This window comes from Leiobunum rupestre, chromosome 11 (assembly GCF_980474605.1).
Source record: "Leiobunum rupestre chromosome 11, qqLeiRupe1.1.hap1, whole genome shotgun sequence".
NCBI lineage: Eukaryota > Metazoa > Arthropoda > Arachnida > Opiliones > Sclerosomatidae > Leiobunum > Leiobunum rupestre.
In genome coordinates this window covers 8,440,832-8,446,831 of record NC_143394.1, presented here as the reverse complement: position 1 = coordinate 8,446,831, position 6,000 = coordinate 8,440,832, and positions in this window count along the sequence as shown.

Genomic DNA, 6,000 nt, shown 5'->3' with positions numbered 1-6,000 from the left:
GATTACGTCATCAAATTATTATCGCTATATAAGGGATTCATCCCCGTCATCCATCGGCAGTACACTACAAACCGTTTCTCGAGCATCATGTCTAAACGAAGCTGTGTAGATAACGTTCCAGGGTCCACTAAAATGTCTAAATTTGATCCGACTCAGCGGAAAGTTAACCCTCGGTATTCACTTTCATCCGAGCTTTTCGTTACTACGGGGTTTACGTCTGAACTCGATATATCTGTAGCTCTATGCAATAAAATCACACATCAGGTCTTTGAAATGTCTTCGCGTGCCTGGGACGATTTATACGGCCACTGGGAACAAATAAATGATCCACAAAGGTTGCCCTTTCGATCACCGTTCCCGCTATCTGATGCGCTAGTGACCGCCGCCATGTCTGACCAAAAAGAATTAACCTTGCAAAGTACGATATCCGAAGCGTCGGTCGTAATCAAAGCGCCGGAAACTCGAGAATTGGACAGACTCAAATATTTCATTAATTCGCACATTCAACTCCTTAAAGTGAACCAAAAACTCTTTGAATTAATGGGTTACGTTATAACCGATAATTATCGTAAAATTTACGAAATATTGTATAAAGAACCATGTGCACCCAACAATTTATTTCTATCGGATGAACATGAAAGGTATGATACCGTTGTCCGCTACGCGTCCAATTACGTAACAGCATTTAAAATTATTGACGATTTTAAAGAAACAGTGGCCAACCAAAATATGTTTTGCGTATTTAACTTTTACAATTTGTTTACTATGGTATCTACCAACCATAAATATATTAAAAATAAATTGTTTTATCTTTAAGCGTTTTCATCCGCTTAATGTACTGTAACTTTGAATGTATCAATAAAACCTTATAATTTGTATACACTCTTCTCTTTTTTTCCAAAACACTTTTACCGATGACCGCCCGCTATTTTACGCTACCCTTAGGGGCCCGAAAGTGTTTGTCGGTGAAAACCAACTCGAATTGTGCCCGACATTCACTATGACGGGTAGGCTGTTTGCATAACATCGTGTCAGTCCACACCACCTGCGGAATAGGGGCAGATAACCTATTGACCTATAATGGGTTAGCACCTGGGTTTTATGGGTTATAACCCGGGTTTTATGGGTTATAACATCGTAAATCATCTAACCTTTTGACCTAAATTGGGTTACCACCTAGGGTAACATCGTAAATCAACCTCGTAAATCGTCTATTGACCCTAAAATGGGGTGCCTCCAGCTATTGCCCTATTGACCTGCCGAAAATGTACGCAAAATGGGGGCCCCTACAGGGGTCCGTTTCACCCTTATTTAACGGCTGTTTGCATCGTGTCCATAGGGGCAGGTAACCTATTGACCCAGGGTTAGGTTTTATGAGGGTAACATCGTAAATCAGCTAACCTTTTGACCTAACCTTTTGACCCGCCGGAAATGTACGCAAAATGGGGGCCCCTACAGGGGCCCGTTTCACCCCCGTTTCCCCATCCCGCAGGTGCCCCCTTATCGGTAGACAGACCCACTTATCTCTAATTATATTTTGGATTTGCAATTAATGAAAGAAATGTTTGGACTACGCCTTTGATTAAATTGGTTGGGATTGAAAATAGGTTTGGTTACGTAAATTAAAAAGCAAACTAGCTAATTCTCTATCGATCGAGCTCTAAAACAAAATTGTACGATAGTTAGATCAAAAGATATGATCCAAACCGTGTAATAGTCATATTTTACCGAAGGGGGCGGAAAGGGGGAAAATCACTCGGACCCTGGAGGGCTTTTGTAATTTTGATTAAGATCTTAGGCGCTAGGTTTGTGCCGAAATTGACCCTTTTCCTATTAAATTAAATATTTCCATGTTAATTTTGATATTGATTCTGCGTCCGGGGCCTAGTTTAAAAAATAATTACTTACGTCGTTAGACCAAGGAGAATGTAGAACAAAAATTATTAATCTTTTAATTTTATGCTATGATGCAGTTTTTTAATAATAAAAAAAAATTATTTTTGATATTTTTCTTCAAACTCGAATATTTTCATTTTGCGATGCATTATGGGTAATAAATGTATAAATGGGAGAAAGCCAAGATTGTCATCTATCGTTTGACGTAAAGTATATCGAAATCGCCCAAGTAGATCACGCGCAAATAACGGATAAACAAACCTCCGATTTACCGGCCACCTTTGCCCACCCTCGCCCACTGAACCACGATAGAAATGCGGAAAACGCGGTTTTTGACTTAAATTACTCGTACTACATGGCTAAACTGCCTTGCTCTTCTCGCTTCCTGGCAAATTTATATGGGGTCACTAAAGTTGTAAGGGCCACAAAATTCTTAAGGGCCACAAAATAATTAGCCCACCTGTGAAAAAACCTTAGTGCCGCTACTGCAACGAACCCAAGCTACGAATTTACATTTATGAGTTTCATTTACCCACAGCACTCCGTCCGTCCCAAAATTCAATAAGAAGAAGTTAGAGAGAAAACACCCATACAAAACGTAAACACAACAAACTTATCACCCACAACCGCCATAACACAAACTCAACATTACCACACTACACATAAACATAAGCTCAACATTTCCACGCTACACATAAACATTACAATAACAAACTTTCCCCAGTAGCACACGGAATCCGATTTCAGGTCGGATAAGGGTCGCTGAGTCGGGAAAGGGTCCGCGTCGTATAACACGCTTCATGCCGACTTAATGCCGACTAAACATTTTGTTTCTTTTTTTCCTAGCAGTCGGCCCGACGTTATGTTAAGGAGCTGTTAAAAACCTGCGACTCAGTTTTTTTTAAGTCAGATTGTGCTTGCTATGCCAACGCATATCCGACGGTCGGGCCAACGATATTTGAAGTACATTTTCCGGACTTTTTGGAAGTCGGGTTGTGCACTTCATGAAGACCCAATATCGACTTGTGCGTTTTTCTTCCATTTTATGTAGAGGTCGGGCCGACGATATTTTAAGCGGTTTAGACAACATAAATTCCAGAAAAATTTAAGGTCGGCTTGTGAACTTCATGCAGACCCAATGCCGACAAGTGATTGTTTGCTTCGATTTTATTTAGACGTCGGGCCAACGATATTTGAAGTATATTTTCCGGACTTTTTAGAAGTCGGGCTTTGCACGTCATGAAGACCGAATATCGACTTGTGCGTTTTCCTTCCATTTTATGTAGAGGTCGGACCAACGATATTTAAAGCGGTGTAGACAACATAAATTCTAGAACCTTTTAGGGTCGGGTTGTGCACTTCATGCAGACCCAATGCCGACTAGTGTTTGTTTTGCTTCAGTTTTATTTAGACGTCGGTCCAACGATATTTTAAGCTTACGTTTGGAAATTGTGTGAAGTCGGGCTGTGCACGTCGAGCTAACCTTTCATTTTATGAAGACGTCGGTCCAACGATATTTTAAGCTTACGATTGGAAATTGTGTGAAGTCGGGCTGTGCACGTCGAGCTGACCTTTCATTTTATGAAGACGTCGGGCCAACGATATTTTAAACGGAAGATAAAACAAATTCCGGCCTATGTTAGAGTCGGGTTGTGCACGTTATGTGGACCCAATGCTGACTAGTGATTGTTTTGCTTCCTTTATATACGTAGAATTCGGGAAAATTATATTTAATTTAAGAATTAAGCTGTATGTATTCTAGCTTTTTCTTCTGTATTCTGGTGCTCATTTAATTTTTATCTACCAAAGTAATTAAGGGGTGGAATTACATTTGATTTGTATTGTTCTTAACTAAATATTAAGTTTTTAGATAAATTTTTGTGTTATTTAATCCTTACGCGTGTTTTCTGGCATACCTGTCAATCGGCTTGCCGTATATCTGGCCACGGCCCCCTGCACGTGCTTGCTCCGCGTGCGCTCTGCTCGCGACGATAGCGGCCTGGACAAAGAATTATCATCCCATGTATTTTCGCGACAGTGAGAAATCTCCGCTAGAGGCGCTGTCGGGCCCGCCCTAAATTTAAATATTTCAGTCGATTTTTAATGCTTTTCAACGGCGGTCAATTTAACTTGTTCGAGTTATTTTGAACTGTTACAGAAGCACTACTGCGAATTTTACCGGAAATTTCCACCATTTCACCGTTAAAAGGTTAGCTTTCGAATTAAAGAGTTGGTTTTTCTAAAATATTGCAATATTTTGAATGATATCAGTTAATCGCTAAGCCTAACTATTGTTCCCTATGGTTTTGCATTATAATGATTTGTATTTTAAACTTAGTTTTATTTATTAATCATAACTTTTGGTTATTTTATCTAAATCTAGTTCGGGTACCAATTATAAATGTTTATTTTTTACTTAATAATTTATAAACAAATTGGTTGAGTATTAAAGTATATTTTCTCACAAACTCAATCTTCCATTGAATTATATATTAGCCTACTGTTTGTGTTATGCAGTATTGTATTGTATATGTGTTGAATTTTTATTTACTTTTACAGATTAACTTTGCAAGCTGCAAAATGCCGTACCATCGTTGCTGTGTTCCACTTTGTTTATCTACATCTAAAAACAAGGGCGTAGCGTTTCATCAATTTCCTGTAAATAAAGATTTTTGCCAATTATGGGTTGAGAAAATGTCAAGAAAGGATTTTGGTGTTAATGAAGCTTACAGCTCAAAAGCAAATTTGGTTTGTAGCTTGCATTTCAAGGACTCTGATTACCGCGAAAATCTCAAAAGACGCCAGCTTAAAAAGGGAGCCATTCCAACTGTATTCCCTCAGTATCCTAAGTACCTACAACCAAAACAAACAGTTTCCAGAAAGACTACTTCCATAGAGTGTCAAACATCAAAGATCTTAAAGGGAGCATCATCTTTAACATTGCTAGAAGCGAGAGTCCATCAAGATGCTTCTAGTATTGAAGAAAATTTAGTGCCAGATGAAGTTGATGCGCTGCAGATGCCTGTTAATTTTCCAGAGAATCCAACTCTAGAAAATATCGAGCACATCAAAAGGTCCATTAACAACTTGAGGTGCAAAGTGTGGCGGCAAAATCAGAAGTTGCAGGATCTGCAAGAAGAAAAGGATTCTCTATGGGAACAACTCAATGAAATTGATAAACCTCCAATAAAGAAGGTTAAAAAACTAATGACTGACGCTGACGAAGGAAACGAGGATGCTATTTTCTTGCTAAACCTAGTTTGCAACTACAAGAAAAAGCGCCCTACACGGAATGAAGTTTGCGTTAGGCAATGTGTTACGTGGAACGTTTCTTCTCCAAAAGGTTACAACTATCCTAGAAGTCATGGCATCCTATCTTTACCATCCAAGAAAACTCTCAAGAGGTACGTTGGAGGTATTAATGGAGAAACAGGCGTGTCACTAGTCGTTAAAGAAAGATTGAGATTAGAAGCCAGCCAACTTGAACCTAAGAATAGATTTGTCTCACTCATTATCGACGAAATGTCCATCAAACCGCAAGCCACCTACGATAAGAAGTTAGACCGAATCTTTGGATTGAAAGACACTACGAAGCATATCAACAGTTCCTCAGCTACTGCCAGTACATCAGCGCAGATCCAGCCTAGTGTCAGTACATTAGATCAAGTTGAGCTACGAAGACCGCAGGATCCAGTAGTCGCCAATCAACTTCTATGCTTTTTGATCAGCGGAATTTCTATCTCATTTAACATCCCTGGTGCATACATTTTCTCAAAACAACTCACGGGTTTAGAGCTGCACAAATTGACGCTGTCAGTTATTCAACAAATAGAAGCTTGCGGATTTTACATCATCCGGATTTCAGCCGATAACCACAAAACAAATTGTGCAATGTTCCGCTTGTTGGGAAATGGTCCACGTAGCGCCCTTATTCCAACGGTTCCTCATCCAATGGATAAAGAGACGAGACAATTACATCTTAGTTTCGATCCAAGCCACATTATCAAGAACATCAGAAATAAATTTCTGGAAACTCTCAGTGAAGAAGGTTCGGAAGAAGTTACAGAAGCGATTCAGAAGACGTGTCAGGCAAGTACGTCATCT